The 17,500-nt window shown below is 40.7% G+C and overlaps 3 non-coding genes across 3 annotated transcripts in view; all 3 read left to right on the top strand.

The window, feature by feature from the left end:
* The first annotated feature begins 11,170 nt into the window (after positions 1–11,170).
* Positions 11,171–13,092, top strand: LOC148165738 (small subunit ribosomal RNA). Its single transcript, XR_015771215.1, has one exon. It is a non-coding gene; the product is annotated as a small subunit ribosomal RNA (ribosomal RNA).
* Positions 13,093–14,708: 1,616 nt separating this feature from the next.
* Positions 14,709–14,865, top strand: LOC148165737 (5.8S ribosomal RNA). The gene has a single exon (XR_015771212.1). It is a non-coding gene; the product is annotated as a 5.8S ribosomal RNA (ribosomal RNA).
* A 659-nt stretch (positions 14,866–15,524) lies between these two features.
* The window catches only part of LOC148165736 (large subunit ribosomal RNA), a 4,045-nt gene continuing 2,069 nt past the window's right edge, over positions 15,525–17,500 (top strand). Inside the window, exon 1 of the ribosomal RNA XR_015771216.1 lies at positions 15,525–17,500. This exon is cut by the window's right edge and continues 2,069 nt beyond it. This is a non-coding gene — a ribosomal RNA (large subunit ribosomal RNA).

Genomic DNA, 17,500 nt, shown 5'->3' with positions numbered 1-17,500 from the left:
GTAATTTTTGACATTTATGAAGTTCCAGACCTGACACATAGATGGCGCCATTTTAGGGTCAGTTAGGTCAAATTATGCTTAAAATTCAAGAAAAATACGTAAATTAACCCAGAATCTTGTAATTTTTGACATTTGTGAAGTTCCAGACCTGTCATATAGATGGCGCCATTTTTGAGTCAAAATAGGCGCCAAAATTCAAAAACAATATGTAAAATAAAGGAAAAAACAGTAATTTTTGACATTTCTGAAGTTCCAGACCTGACACATAGATGGCGCCATTTTAGGGTCAGGTCAGGTCAAATTATGCTTAAAATTCAAGAAAAATACGTAAATTAACCCAGAATCTTCCCAGAATCTTGTAATTTTTGACATTTCTGAAGTTCCAGACCTGTCACATAGATGGCGCCATTTTTGAGTTAAAATAGGCGCCAAAATTCAAAAACAATATGTAAAATATAGGAAAAAACAGTAATTTTTGACATTTGTGAAGTTCCAGACCTGTCACATAGATGGCGCCATTTTTGAGTCAAAATAGGCGCCAAAATTCAAAAACAATATGTAAAATAAAGGAAAAACAGTAATTTTTGACATTTATGAAGTTCCAGACCTGACACATAGATGGCGCCATTTTAGGGTCAGTTAGGTCAAATTATGCTTAAAATTCAAGAAAAATACGTAAATTAACCCAGAATCTTGTAATTTTTGACATTTCTGAAGTTCCAGACCTGTCATATAGATGGCGCCATTTTTGAGTCAAAATAGGCGCCAAAATTCAAAAACAATATGTAAAATAAAGGAAAAAACAGTAATTTTTGACATTTATGAAGTTCCAGACCTGACACATAGATGGCGCCATTTTAGGGTCAGGTCAGGTCAAATTATGCTTAACATTCAAAAAAAATACGTAAATTAACCCAGAATCTTGTAATTTTTGACATTTCTGAAGTTCCAGACCTGTCATATAGATGGCGCCATTTTTGAGTCAAAATAGGCGCCAAAATTCAAAAACAATATGTAAAATAAAGGAAAAAACAGTAATTTTTGACATTTCTGAAGTTCCAGACCTGACACATAGATGGCGCCATTTTAGGGTCAGGTCAGGTCAAATTATGCTTAAAATTCAAGAAAAATACGTAAATTAACCCAGAATCTTCCCAGAATCTTGTAATTTTTGACATTTCTGAAGTTCCAGACCTGTCACATAGATGGCGCCATTTTTGAGTTAAAATAGGCGCCAAAATTCAAAAACAATATGTAAAATATAGGAAAAAACAGTAATTTTTGACATTTGTGAAGTTCCAGACCTGTCACATAGATGGCGCCATTTTTGAGTCAAAATAGGCGCCAAAATTCAAAAACAATATGTAAAATAAAGGAAAAACAGTAATTTTTGACATTTATGAAGTTCCAGACCTGACACATAGATGGCGCCATTTTAGGGTCAGTTAGGTCAAATTATGCTTAAAATTCAAGAAAAATACGTAAATTAACACAGAATCTTGTAATTTTTGACATTTCTGAAGTTCCAGACCTGACACATAGATGACGCCATTTTAGGGTCAGGTCAGGTCAAATTATGCTTAAAATTCAAGAAAAATACGTAAATTAACACAGAATCTTGTAATTTTTGACATTTCTGAAGTTCCAGACCTGACACATAGATGACGCCATTTTAGGGTCAGGTCAGGTCAAATTATGCTTAAAATTCAAGAAAAATACGTAAATTAACACAGAATCTTGTAATTTTTGACATTTCTGAAGTTCCAGACCTGTCATTTAGATGGCGCCATTTTTGAGTCAAAATAGGCGCCGAAATTCAAAAACAATATGTAAAATAAAGGAAAAAACAGTAATTTTTGACATTTCTGAAGTTCCAGACCTGACACATAGATGACGCCATTTTAGGGTCAGGTCAGGTCAAATTATGCTTAAAATTCAAGAAAAATACGTAAATTAACCCAGAATCTTGTAATTTTTGACATTTCTGAAGTTCCAGACCTGTCATATAGATGGCGCCATTTTTGAGTTAAAATAGGCGCCAAAATTCAAAAACAATATGTAAAATATAGGAAAAAACAGTAATTTTTGACATTTGTGAAGTTCCAGACCTGTCACATAGATGGCGCCATTTTTGAGTCAAAATAGGCGCCAAAATTCAAAAACAATATGTAAAATAAAGGAAAAAACAGTAATTTTTGACATTTCTGAAGTTCCAGACCTGACACATAGATGGCGCCATTTTAGGGTCAGGTCAGGTCAAATTATGCTTAACATTCAAAAAAAATACGTAAATTAACCCAGAATCTTGTAATTTTTGACATTTCTGAAGTTCCAGACCTGTCATATAGATGGCGCCATTTTTGAGTCAAAATAGGCGCCAAAATTCAAAAACAATATGTAAAATAAAGGAAAAAACAGTAATTTTTGACATTTCTGAAGTTCCAGACCTGACACATAGATGGCGCCATTTTAGGGTCAGGTCAGGTCAAATTATGCTTAAAATTCAAGAAAAATACGTAAATTAACCCAGAATCTTCCCAGAATCTTGTAATTTTTGACATTTGTGAAGTTCCAGACCTGTCACATAGATGGCGCCATTTTTGAGTCAAAATAGGCGCCAAAATTCAAAAACAATATGTAAAATAAAGGAAAAAACAGTAATTTTTGACATTTCTGAAGTTCCAGACCTGACACATAGATGGCGCCATTTTAGGGTCAGGTCAGGTCAAATTATGCTTAACATTCAAAAAAAATACGTAAATTAACCCAGAATCTTGTAATTTTTGACATTTCTGAAGTTCCAGACCTGTCATATAGATGGCGCCATTTTTGAGTCAAAATAGGCGCCAAAATTCAAAAACAATATGTAAAATAAAGGAAAAAACAGTAATTTTTGACATTTCTGAAGTTCCAGACCTGACACATAGATGGCGCCATTTTAGGGTCAGGTCAGGTCAAATTATGCTTAAAATTCAAGAAAAATACGTAAATTAACCCAGAATCTTCCCAGAATCTTGTAATTTTTGACATTTCTGAAGTTCCAGACCTGTCACATAGATGGCGCCATTTTTGAGTTAAAATAGGCGCCAAAATTCAAAAACAATATGTAAAATATAGGAAAAAACAGTAATTTTTGACATTTGTGAAGTTCCAGACCTGTCACATAGATGGCGCCATTTTTGAGTCAAAATAGGCGCCAAAATTCAAAAACAATATGTAAAATAAAGGAAAAACAGTAATTTTTGACATTTATGAAGTTCCAGACCTGACACATAGATGGCGCCATTTTAGGGTCAGTTAGGTCAAATTATGCTTAAAATTCAAGAAAAATACGTAAATTAACACAGAATCTTGTAATTTTTGACATTTCTGAAGTTCCAGACCTGACACATAGATGACGCCATTTTAGGGTCAGGTCAGGTCAAATTATGCTTAAAATTCAAGAAAAATACGTAAATTAACACAGAATCTTGTAATTTTTGACATTTCTGAAGTTCCAGACCTGACACATAGATGACGCCATTTTAGGGTCAGGTCAGGTCAAATTATGCTTAAAATTCAAGAAAAATACGTAAATTAACCCAGAATCTTGTAATTTTTGACATTTCTGAAGTTCCAGACCTGTCATATAGATGGCGCCATTTTTGAGTCAAAATAGGCGCCAAAATTAAAAAACAATATGTAAAATAAAGGAAAAACAGTAATTTTTGACATTTATGAAGTTCCAGACCTGACACATAGATGGCGCCATTTTAGGGTCAGGTCAGGTCAAATTATGCTTAAAATTCAAGAAAAATACGTAAATGAACCCAGAATCTTGTAATTTTTGACATTTATGAAGTTCCAGACCTGACACATAGATGGCGCCATTTTAGGGTCAGTTAGGTCAAATTATGCTTAAAATTCAAGAAAAATACGTAAATTAACCCAGAATCTTGTAATTTTTGACATTTCTGAAGTTCCAGACCTGTCATATAGATGGCGCCATTTTTGAGTTAAAATAGGCGCCAAAATTCAAAAACAATATGTAAAATATAGGAAAAAACAGTAATTTTTGACATTTGTGAAGTTCCAGACCTGTCACATAGATGGCGCCATTTTTGAGTCAAAATAGGCGCCAAAATTCAAAAACAATATGTAAAATATAGGAAAAACAGTAATTTTTGACATTTATGAAGTTCCAGACCTGACACATAGATGGCGCCATTTTAGGGTCAGTTAGGTCAAATTATGCTTAAAATTCAAGAAAAATACGTAAATTAACCCAGAATCTTGTAATTTTTGACATTTGTGAAGTTCCAGACCTGTCATATAGATGGCGCCATTTTTGAGTCAAAATAGGCGCCAAAATTCAAAAACAATATGTAAAATAAAGGAAAAAACAGTAATTTTTGACATTTCTGAAGTTCCAGACCTGACACATAGATGGCGCCATTTTAGGGTCAGGTCAGGTCAAATTATGCTTAAAATTCAAGAAAAATACGTAAATTAACCCAGAATCTTCCCAGAATCTTGTAATTTTTGACATTTCTGAAGTTCCAGACCTGTCACATAGATGGCGCCATTTTTGAGTTAAAATAGGCGCCAAAATTCAAAAACAATATGTAAAATATAGGAAAAAACAGTAATTTTTGACATTTGTGAAGTTCCAGACCTGTCACATAGATGGCGCCATTTTTGAGTCAAAATAGGCGCCAAAATTCAAAAACAATATGTAAAATAAAGGAAAAACAGTAATTTTTGACATTTATGAAGTTCCAGACCTGACACATAGATGGCGCCATTTTAGGGTCAGTTAGGTCAAATTATGCTTAAAATTCAAGAAAAATACGTAAATTAACCCAGAATCTTGTAATTTTTGACATTTCTGAAGTTCCAGACCTGTCATATAGATGGCGCCATTTTTGAGTCAAAATAGGCGCCAAAATTCAAAAACAATATGTAAAATAAAGGAAAAAACAGTAATTTTTGACATTTCTGAAGTTCCAGACCTGACACATAGATGGCGCCATTTTAGGGTCAGGTCAGGTCAAATTATGCTTAAAATTCAAGAAAAATACGTAAATTAACCCAGAATCTTCCCAGAATCTTGTAATTTTTGACATTTCTGAAGTTCCAGACCTGTCATTTAGATGGCGCCATTTTTGAGTCAAAATAGGCGCCGAAATTCAAAAACAATATGTAAAATAAAGGAAAAAACAGTAATTTTTGACATTTCTGAAGTTCCAGACCTGACACATAGATGACGCCATTTTAGGGTCAGGTCAGGTCAAATTATGCTTAAAATTCAAGAAAAATACGTAAATGAACCCAGAATCTTGTAATTTTTGACATTTATGAAGTTCCAGACCTGACACATAGATGGCGCCACTTTTGGGTCAAAATGGGCGCCAAATTTCAAAAAAAATATGTAAATAAAGTAAAAACCAGTAATTTTTGACATTTGTGAAGTTCCAGACCTGTCATATAGATGGCGCCACTAAATTATGTTTTCGACTAACAGGTGGCGATACCAACATTAATAGTTACAGAAAGCTGTAATTTTTTTGACTTTCAAGTTTAGGTAACTGTTCTACAGATGGCGCCAGCATTGCTACAAATACAGGAACCTGTAGTTGTTTTTTGACATTTGACATCTTGACCTAATCTATAGGTCTAAAGATCAGCAATAGAATGGACTTCAAAGTTGATAATAAAGCTTTATTTTTATTATATATCGTAAATGGATTGTGTTTAAGCATAACGTTTGAATGGTTATGCAACCGCTTAAACTAATTGTTGCCGAACTTTCGTCTTTCCTTTGCATTCTTGAATAACGGAAATATAGATGGATTATTTTTGTGCATGAATTTTAAATTGTTATGCAACCATGAAAACACTAATTATTTTCTTTTTTCGGAGTTTTTTCAGATTATTGAAAGTCTGACACAAAACCTGTCCGTAACTGCGGCGTTCTCGCCAAACGCTACAGCTTGAAAAATCTAAAATTCGCATAGTCTAAATGTCCGAGAAAAATCGAAATTAAATGAAAACGAACAAAAGTTCGGACCGAACTAACATTAATCGAAAGTGGATGTCATAATTTTAAGTCCCTAACTAAACGGGATCTAAAACCCTTTCGAAACTGTGGCGTTCGAATTTTGATGAAAATTATTCCAAGTCCAAAGTCGGAACTGAAGCGTTCACATTGAACGCTACAGTTTCGAGAATCTATTCGGAACTGAAGCGTTCACATTGAACGCTACAGTTTCGAGAATCTATTCGGAACTGAAGCGTTCACATTGAACGCTACAGTTTCGAGAATCTATTCGGAACTGAGGCGTTCACTTTGAACGTTACAGTTTCGAGAATTTATTCGGAACTGAAGCGTTCACATTGAACGTTACAGTTTCGAAAGGACAATAATTAACAAAGACCAAAAGTCCGAGAAAAATTGAAATTAAATGAAAATGAACAAAAGTTCGGACCGAACTAACATTAATCGAAAGTGGATGTCATAATTTTAAGTCCCTAACTGAACGGGATCTAAAACCCTTTCGAAACTGTGGCGTTCGAATTTTGATGAAAATTATTCTAAGTCCAAAGTCGGAACTGAAGCGTTCACATTGAACGCTACAGTTTCGAAAATCTATTCGGAACTGAAGCGTTCACACTGGCGATTGCTTATGCAACCATGAAAGCACAAATATGAAACGCTACAGTTTCGAAAACTCATTCGGAACTGAAGCGTTCACACTGGCGATTGTTTATGCAACCATGAAAGCACAAAAATGAAACGCCACAGTTGCGAAAACTCATTCGGAACTGATGCGTTTACACCGAACGCTACAGTTTTGAAACCTCGTTCGGAACTGATGCGTTCAAAAATGTCGAAATTTTTACAAGTCCAGTTTCGGAACTGTAGCGACTGCATGGACTTAGCGCGAAAAGGACACATTCAGTGGGAACTGTAGCGGTAGGGACCCGTAAAAAAAGTAAAAAAAATAATAAAATATTTTATTTTTTGCTTTTTACCTTCCGTATACACAATTTTTTTTTTTTTTTTTTTTTTTTTTTTTTTAAGTCCAAATTGGGAACTGTAGCGGTCAACAGAAAAAAAAACTTTTTCCATCAACCACATACAATTCCCATTTTTAATATAATATTATTATTTATATTAATATTATAATTATTCATAATATATTACTGAACATTTGCTTCTCCTCAGTTTCGTTCTTTGGTTTCCAATATCATTCACTCGATCATATTTAATTCAAGCTTGTTATCGGAGGAGAAACAAGTCTTTCACAATTTTCACCAGTTCTGCTTACCATGTGACGGATCTTTTGTTTTTCAACGGGCGGAACAATAATCGAGATTTTTACTGCTTGGTGTTTCGGGCTTTGTGTTTTATTTTATAGATCCGTCACATTATTCAAGTAAATTATTCAATTCAATTTGTCGTCTGCATTAGAGTCAAGATTATTAATTTCATCTCATTTGCAGACGACTTTGGATAAGAGCACTGGGTGGTCACGTTTTTTAACTAGCGGTGAATTAGCTAATTCGTTCGCAAAATGCACGTTACAGGCGGACTAATTCACATTTCGCTATTCATCGAGAAATTTTTATTCACAGCGGTATATTGTCTTTCTAGAGACTTACCACTTTTTATTTCATCGATGTATTTTTATTTTTAATTTAGCATAATATCATTAAACGGGGTCGCGATGTACGAGAGGTAACAGATCGTACGGACGCGCACATTTGATTTCATGTCAATCCATTCATCGTGCGTACTTGTCCGTCATCGCTGCCACTTACCATCACTACTCCCTATATATGCCACCGCGGCAGCGATCAGCTCTGAATCGCTCGATGCGTGAAACGATCGAAATCCCATAGTGCGCCGGCCGCTCGCTATGGGCGAGGGGTAGAGTAAAACGGTCTGATCGCTCGGTGCAAAAGTCCGTTTGGGTACTTAGAGACGGAATTTTAAAATTCTGATTTCGCAGATCAATTTCAAGGATTATTAGGACTCGAATGCTGTCGACCATGTTTTGTAAAAAAAGTTTTTTACGTTTTTACGGCAATTTGACTGAACGCTACAGTTTCGAAAAAAAGTCGGAACTGTGGCGTTCGATCGAAATTTTTCCAAGTCCGAAGTCGAAACTGTAGCGGTCGACCAAAATTTTTCTAAGTCCGATTCGAAACTGAGGCGTTCGACCGAAATTTTTCCAAGTCCAATTCGAAACTGTAGCGTTCGAACAAAATTTTTCTAAGTCCGAAGTCGAAACTGTAGCGTTCGGCGCTCATTCGTCTAAGTCCGAACTCGGAAGTGTAGCGGTTGACAAATTTACATTGACCAAAAGTCCGAGAAAAATCGAAATTAAATCCAAACGAACAAATGTTTGGGTCGAACTAGCATCGATAGAAGGTAGATTTTATAATTTCAAGCTCCTAATTAAACGGGATCTAAAACCCTCTGGAAACTGAGGCGTTCGAAATTTTGATGAAAATTTTTCTAAGTCCGAAATAGGAACTGTGGCGGTCGAGCGAAATTTTTCTAAGTCCGTAGTCGAAACTGAGGTGTTCGAATTTTTGATAAAAATTTTTCTAAGTCTCATGTTGGAACTGTGGCGGTCGAGCGAAATTTTTCCAAGTCCGAAGTCGAAACTGTAGCGTTCGAACGAAATTTTTCTAAGTCCGAAGTCGAAACTGTAGCGTTCGGCGCTCATTCGTCTAAGTCCGAAGTCGGAAGTGTAGCGGTTGACAAATTTACATTGACCAAAAGTACGAGAAAAATCGAAATTAAATGCAAACGAACAAATGTTTGGGTCGAACTAACATCGATAGAAGGTAGATTTTATAATTTCAAGCTTCTAATTAAACGGGATCTAAAACCCTCTGGAAACTGAGGCGTTCGAAATTTTGATGAAAATTTTTCTAAGTCCGAAATAGGAACTGTGGCGGTCGAGCGAAATTTTTCTAAGTCCGTAGTCGAAACTGAGGTGTTCGAATTTTTGATAAAAATTTTTCTAAGTCTCATGTTGGAACTGTGGCGGTCGAGCGAAATTTTTCCAAGTCCGAAGTCGAAACTGTAGCGTTCGAACGAAATTTTTCTAAGTCCGAAGTCGAAACTGTAGCGGTCGACCAAAATTTTTCTAAGTCCGATTCGAAACTGAGGCGTTCGACCGAAATTTTTCTAAGTCCAATTCGAAACTGTGGCGGTCGAGCGAAATTTTTCTAAGTCCGAAGTCGAAACTGTAGCGTTCGGCGCTCATTCGTCTAAGTCCGAAGTCGGAAGTGTAGCGGTTGATAAATTTACATTGACCAAAAGTCCCAGAAAAATCGAAATTAAATGCAAACGAACAAAAGTTACGGTCGAACTAACACCAAACAAGGGTGGCTGTGATAATTTCAAACCCCTAACTAAACGGGATCTAAAACCCTCTGGAAACTGAGGCGTTCGAAATTTTGATGAAAATTATTCTAAGTCCGAAGTCGGAACTGAGGTGTTCGGTCGAAATGCCGTAAAAACGTAAAAAATATTTTTTTCAAAACACCGTTAACGGCATTCGAGTCCTAATGACCCTTGAAATTGATCTGCGAAATCAGAATTTTAAAATTCCGTCTCTAAGTACCCAAACGGACTTTTGCACCGAGCGATCAGACCGATTTACCCGACCCCTCGCCCATAGCGAGCGGCCGGCGCGCTATGGGATTTCGACCGTTTCGCGCATCGAGTGATTCAGAGCTGAACGCTGCCGCGCTGGCATATATAGGGATAGTAGTGGTGGTATGTAGCAGCGGACAAAAGCGTACGATCGAAATGTGATTTTATGTGCGTCCGATTATCTTGTTACCTCTCGTACACCGCGACTTACCCGTAGTTGGGACGATGGCCGGAATGTGTACCCTGTGGACCCACCATCGTTTGAGGGATGACAAATCTTGCCATTGACCATGCACAGCGAGATTGCGGATGCGGCGAGCGTTTCTATGTTAGCGGTCCAAATGCAATCAAAGATTTTATGTGTTCGTGTCAGAACGACCAAAAATTAACAAATGCGTCAACTCACTAAAGTCCGAGCGAGAATTTTGAAATAAATAAAATTTCATAAACTCGTAACGTGTGAATATTTCTAAAGAGAAATCTCACAATAAACCGTCGCTTTCAATCTAGCGAAGAGTATGGAGAATGTTTGAACTTTTGCTTGTCGACGACGATATTTTTTCTTTACGATAAAATTTCAAGTCGATGTGCCCAAAAATCTCTAAATTTTGAACTGGGAAATTATTTCTTCGTCCGATGAATCGCATTGATCTCTGTTTTTGACGAAAAAAAGACGGATAAAATGCAGCATTCAATCAAGGATATAAAATAAAAGAAAAATTTTCCGTAAAAACTATATTACAATGGAGGATTATGTTTCTACTTTTCGTCCGATGAGTCGCAACAAAAATAAGTAATCCATCCGTCGTTGTTCGTTTAGTCGATCTGAATGCACTGTAAAAATTTATTAAAGTAAAATGTTACGTTTGCATTTCATGAATTTTGACAAACGTGTACCGAAATGTGTACAAATTATTTATTTCGACGACGACGACAACTTAGAACGGATGAATAAAATTAATTGTTGCAAGATTCAAACAAGGATGAAAAAGTCATAGAAAATTATTCCGTAACCATGATATTGGATTATTTTTTCTTCACTCTCTCCTCCGATGAGTCGCAACAAATAAAAATCCATAAATCAATTCATCCGTCGTTGTTCGTTTAGTCGATCTGAATGCACTGTAAAAATTTATTAAAGTAAAAATGTTACGTTGCATTTCATGAATTTTGACAAACGTGTACCCCGAAGTGTGTACAAATTATTTATTTCGACGACGACGACAACTTAGAACGGATGAATAAGAATAAAATTGTTGCAGGAGATTCAATCAAGGATGATGTGAAAAAAATGTCGAAAAATTTTCCATCCAGAAAGATCGCGTGGCGTTACGTCTCTTCTTACGAGGTTTTCGTTTCGCAGACACGCACACTTTCTTCAAAACAATAATAGGAAAGTGTTCAGTTTTTTATAAGAGCAGCAGGTGTCTTTCCGAAATTCTACGATTATTGTAGCTTATATGACTAGAAGGAAAGAAAGACTAAAACTCTCTTATTTTAAAACAAGAACGCAGTTCCCTGGTTGATCCTGCCAGTAGTCATATGCTTGTCTCAAAGATTAAGCCATGCATGTCTCAGTACAAGCCAAATTAAGGTGAAACCGCGAAAGGCTCATTAAATCAGTTATGGTTCCTTAGATCGTACCCACATTTACTTGGATAACTGTGGTAATTCTAGAGCTAATACATGCAAACAGAGCTCCAACCGGAAACGGAAGGAGCGCTTTTATTAGATCAAAACCAATCGGTGGCGGTCTCCGTCATCGTACAACTTGGTGACTCTGAATAACTTTACGCTGATCGCACGGTCTCGCACCGGCGACGCATCTTTCAAATGTCTGCCTTATCAACTGTCGATGGTAGGTTCTGCGCCTACCATGGTTGTAACGGGTAACGGGGAATCAGGGTTCGATTCCGGAGAGGGAGCCTGAGAAACGGCTACCACATCCAAGGAAGGCAGCAGGCGCGCAAATTACCCACTCCCGGCACGGGGAGGTAGTGACGAAAAATAACGATACGGGACTCATCCGAGGCCCCGTAATCGGAATGAGTACACTCTAAACCCTTTAACGAGGATCAATTGGAGGGCAAGTCTGGTGCCAGCAGCCGCGGTAATTCCAGCTCCAATAGCGTATATTAAAGTTGTTGCGGTTAAAAAGCTCGTAGTCGAATCTGTGTCCCGCGCCGCCGGTTCATCGTTCGCGGTGTCAACTGGCGTGCCGCGGGACGTCCTGCCGGTGGGCTTAGCTCGAGAGGGCGGCCCAACTCAATCCCGCCGCGGTGCTCTTCATTGAGTGTCGAGGTGGGCCGGCACGTTTACTTTGAACAAATTAGAGTGCTTAAAGCAGGCTAAAACTTCGCCTGAATACTGTGTGCATGGAATAATGGAATAGGACCTCGGTTCTATTTTGTTGGTTTTCGGAACCCCGAGGTAATGATTAATAGGAACGGATGGGGGCATTCGTATTGCGACGTTAGAGGTGAAATTCTTGGATCGTCGCAAGACGGACAGAAGCGAAAGCATTTGCCAAAAACGCTTTCATTGATCAAGAACGAAAGTTAGAGGTTCGAAGGCGATCAGATACCGCCCTAGTTCTAACCATAAACGATGCCAGCTAGCGATCCGCCGACGTTCTTCCGATGACTCGGCGGGCAGCTTCCGGGAAACCAAAGCTTTTGGGTTCCGGGGGAAGTATGGTTGCAAAGCTGAAACTTAAAGGAATTGACGGAAGGGCACCACCAGGAGTGGAGCCTGCGGCTTAATTTGACTCAACACGGGAAACCTCACCAGGCCCGGACACCGGAAGGATTGACAGATTGAGAGCTCTTTCTTGATTCGGTGGGTGGTGGTGCATGGCCGTTCTTAGTTGGTGGAGCGATTTGTCTGGTTAATTCCGATAACGAACGAGACTCTAGCCTGCTAAATAGGCGTATTTCGACATCCCAAAGGCCCGTCGATCCTGGGTTCGCCCGGTGGTCGTGCGCGGTTTTTACTGTCGGCGTACAAACAATTCTTCTTAGAGGGACAGGCGGCTTCTAGCCGCACGAGATTGAGCAATAACAGGTCTGTGATGCCCTTAGATGTTCTGGGCCGCACGCGCGCTACACTGAAGGAATCAGCGTGTCCCTCCCTGACCGAGCGGTCCGGGTAACCCGCTGAACCTCCTTCGTGCTAGGGATTGGGGCTTGCAATTGTTCCCCATGAACGAGGAATTCCCAGTAAGCGTGAGTCATAAGCTCGCGTTGATTACGTCCCTGCCCTTTGTACACACCGCCCGTCGCTACTACCGATTGAATGATTTAGTGAGGTCTTCGGACCGGTACGCGATGGCGTTTCGACGTCGTCGATGTCGCTGGGAAGATGACCAAACTTGATCATTTAGAGGAAGTAAAAGTCGTAACAAGGTTTCCGTAGGTGAACCTGCGGAAGGATCATTAACGTGTCCTCGTACACACGAATTTTGACATATGTATAATTTATTATTATGCATTTTTATTTGATCGTGTCGATGTACACTTTATGTTTTTACAACACCGTCGTCGATGACATGGAGTCGACGGCACGATCTTTTGTCGTGCCGTTGCTTGTTTCTTTTTGAAACACCGTGTGTACGACGTTTTGAACTACGAATCGTACATATTCGGAAAAACAATAGCGTTACGCTGGCCCGCAGCGCCGTCCTTGCGATCGAGTTTTTCACCTTTTTTGAACGAGAAAAACCGAATTCGCTCGGGCATACGGCTGTTTCTTCGGGTACCTAGATTTTTTGATTTTTTTTTGTACTATCTCTCGATCTTTTCCAATGATGGAAAAAAGGAGGGACGCTTTCGGTTTTTCGACCGGATCGCGGAAAGTTGTGAACTCCACCGCGAAAGTCGAAAGACGTTAGAAGTCCTCTTTTTCGGACACACGGAGAGGATGTAGCAGAGTAGTCGAGAAAGAAGAAAATCGCAGGTGTCGAATTAGGTTACGACTCCGTGGGTTTTTAAATGATTTACGCCCGGCTACGGGACCGGCGAGAAACGCTCCCGATTTTACGATTCGCGTGAATGATGTTCGTCGTTAGACGCTTCAAAGAGTTTTTGAAAGCGCCGTTAAACGAGCGATCACACACACATCACACCTTGCTTTTTTAATGTTTTTGGTAGATGTGGTAAAGTGATTTCGTTAGAAACGGTAAAATTCTCTTTACGGAGCGTACGACTGCACCATTTCAAAATTATATACACCGTCAATCGTCATTAAGTCACGATATAGAACGGTAAACTTGAGGATTTTATGTTAGACGCTCAGTCTGGCACGTCTATAGATTTTTTCGTCAAAATTCACGATCTGTCTTCGGTTTGGCGACGAAAAAATATAGAAAGAAAATTGAAACACGAACACAAAGACCGCCCGCGAAAATCTCTTTTCGCTTACGGCGGATACTAATTCGCTTTTTCATAACGAGTACGATGATGTAATGATGTGTTGATTCCGATCGATCAAAAACCGTCTCTTCGTCACACTTTTTAAAGTGCTTGACACACGCACACTAAATGAAAGACACAATAAAGGAAAACTACCGAAAATGTAGTTTATGAGAGAAAGCAGCATTATTTATTAAAATTATTGCTGAGAAAAAGGAAATTGGCAAATTCCTAATTAAAATCGTATCGAACATGTCCCATCTTCACACATACATGCTCGTACTTTGCGTGTAAAAGCGGAGACCGCGTGAAAAAGAAAAGTGCTTCTTTTTCGGTGCGCGGATACAAATTTGTGTTTGGGTTAATATTTTTTTTAATTTTTTCGTACGCGTAAAACTGAGACCGACGATCGCGTTCCCTTTCAGACGAGAAAGTACGGACGAAAGACAATTAAGAGCGAGAATCATAAATATCCATACCACAACACCGAAATTTTAGACGTGGCACGTTTCGGAACCACGAAGATCATTTTCGTTTCGGATGTACGCACGTACGCAAAAATTTTTGCAAGACGTGTATAGACAGCTGGACGATCGGCATGATCGGGGGTTCTTGTGGAACGAGCGTTTAAATTTTAAAAAGATTACCCTGAACGGTGGATCACTTGGCTCGTGGGTCGATGAAGAACGCAGCTAATTGCGCGTCAACTTGTGAACTGCAGGACACATGAACATCGACATTTCGAACGCACATTGCGGTCCTCGGATATAATGTTCCCGGACCACTCCTGGCTGAGGGTCGTGTCAATTTCAAAGACTGCTCGGTTTTCGTTTTCGGACGAAAACGTCGGAGCGTGTTGGATGTGTTGCGACGCGTCGAATAGGTACTCATTAATGTACGTGATCGTCACTTACGTCACGATATAACGACGCACGCCTCGAACGTGTGCCGAGACGTTTACTCGAGCGTGTTTTTTCGTCAAAAAGGACGGGACGGGTATGCTTTGTATTTTTTTTTTACAAAGTCCGTCGGACGTCCACCTTGCGAATCATAAATACGAAAGTGTTTACGTCGGCACATGTTCTTGCGTGGTGTGTCGTAGAATCGTGTGTTTGTGTGCGTTTCTCGTGCAGCGAGTAAATTTGCGCGACATCTTAAGACGCGAAAGCGACCAACTACTACTTGTTGTAGTTGTTGGCTGGTCTTTCGGCGTAGCACGTCCTATTTCTTCAACATGTCGTCATTTAAAAAAAAAAAATGGCGTTTTAAGGTTGAGAACGTTATAGACGGTCGTCGTGTCCGAGACGTGTAATGCAAATCGCGACAGACGTCAGATCGTAAGCGTTTCTGTAAACTTAGCCATTTTTTAAAAAGAAAAATGACGAACACGTATAGCAAGGAATGGGAGACGTGTCGTGATCGTCGAAATGACCGAATGAAAAATTTTTATTTTTCATATGCGACCTCAGAGCAGGTGAGACTACCCGCTGAATTTAAGCATATTACTAAGCGGAGGAAAAGAAACTAACTAGGATTCCCTCAGTAGCGGCGAGCGAACAGGGAGAAGCCCAGCACCGAATCCCGCGGCCGAAACCGGACGCCGGGAAATGTGGTGTTAGGGAGGATCCGTCATCCCGAGATCGTGCGGCGCGTCCAAGTCCATCTTGAACGGGGCCACAGCCCATAGAGGGTGCCAGGCCCGTAGCGACCGCTGCCGATAACGGGAGGATCTCTCCTCAGAGTCGGGTTGCTTGAGAGTGCAGCCCTAAGTGGGTGGTAAACTCCATCTAAGGCTAAATATGACCACGAGACCGATAGCGAACAAGTACCGTGAGGGAAAGTTGAAAAGAACTTTGAAGAGAGAGTTCAATAGTACGTGAAACCGTTCAGGGGTAAACCTGAGAAACCCGAAAGGTCGAAAGGGGAGATTCAGCGTGACTCGATGGCGGCGCTGGACGATCGTGTGACAGATGGCGTACGCGTCGTTTGCACCTTTCGTTTTGTCGATCTGCCGTCGAACGCGTGCACTTCTCCCCCTGTAGGACGTCGCGATCCGTTGAGTGCCGGTCTAAGGCCCGCGGTGGAGCTCGTTCGGACGGTTCGCCGTTCGCCGAATGAACCCGTGGTGTTTCCCGATCGGCTCGCTCGACGGTATACAGATGGCGCGGGGCCGCTACACAGTTAGCGTCCGACCTTCGGCAAGCGCGCCCGTCGTGATGGTGATCGGACCTGGTGCCGGTCCCGTCCCCGGGTGGCTGTTCGCTGAGGTGTTCTCGGACAGACCTCGTTGAAACGCCGATCTGCGACGCTATAGCTTTGGGTACTTTCAGGACCCGTCTTGAAACACGGACCAAGGAGTCTAGCATGTGCGCGAGTCATTGGGATTTAACTAAACCTAAAGGCGCAATGAAAGTGAAGGTCCGCCTTGCGCGGACCAAGGGAGGATGGGCGGTCGTTACGGCTGCCGCCCCGCACTCCCGGGGCGTCTCGTTCTCATTGCGAGAAGAGGCGCACCAAGAGCGTACACGCTGGGACCCGAAAGATGGTGAACTATGCGCTGGTCAGGACGAAGTCAGGGGAAACCCTGATGGAGGTCCGTAGCGATTCTGACGTGCAAATCGATCGTCGGAACTGGGTATAGGGGCGAAAGACTAATCGAACCATCTAGTAGCTGGTTCCCTCCGAAGTTTCCCTCAGGATAGCTGGCGCTCATAGCATACGAGTTTCATCCGGTAAAGCGAATGATTAGAGGCATTGGGGTCGAAACGGCCTCAACCTATTCTCAAACTTTAAATGGGTGAGATCTCCGGCTTGCTCGAACTATTGAAGCCGCGAGACTCGAATCAGAGTGCCAAGTGGGCCATTTTTGGTAAGCAGAACTGGCGCTGTGGGATGAACCAAACGCCGAGTTAAAGCGCCTAAATCGACGCTTATGGGATACCATGAAAGGCGTTGGTAACTTAAGACATCAGGACGGTGGCCATGGAAGTCGGAATCCGCCAAGGAGTGTGTAACAACTCACCTGCCGAAGTTACTAGCCCTGAAAATGGATGGCGCTGAAGCGTCGTGCTTATACTCGGCCGTCAGAGGCATGTGCGGTCAGGTTATTAAATTAACCGGCCATGAAGCCCTGACGAGTAGGAGGGTCGCGGCGGTGAGCGCAGAAGGACTGGCCGTGAGGCCGTCTGGAGCCGCCGTCGGTGCAGATCTTGGTGGTAGTAGCAAATACTCCAGCGAGGCCCTGGAGGACTGACGTGGAGAAGGGTTTCGTGTGAACAGCCGTTGCACACGAGTCAGTCGATCCTAAGCCCTAGGCGAAAGCCGATGTTGATGTGGTGTAGATTTTTGTCGTTGGTCGCAATTCGCAATTGTTGACGGAAACGTACGGAATTGTGCACACACCCGATGGGCGAAAGGGAATCCGGTTCCTATTCCG

Source organism: Gnatocerus cornutus, unplaced genomic scaffold (genome assembly GCF_029298725.1).
Source record: "Gnatocerus cornutus isolate USDA-ARS CGAHR unplaced genomic scaffold, icGnaCorn1.1 ctg00000230.1, whole genome shotgun sequence".
Taxonomy (NCBI): Eukaryota; Metazoa; Arthropoda; class Insecta; order Coleoptera; family Tenebrionidae; genus Gnatocerus; species Gnatocerus cornutus.
Note: the sequence above shows the minus strand (reverse complement) of the source record. Positions and strands in the feature narration are given on the sequence as shown.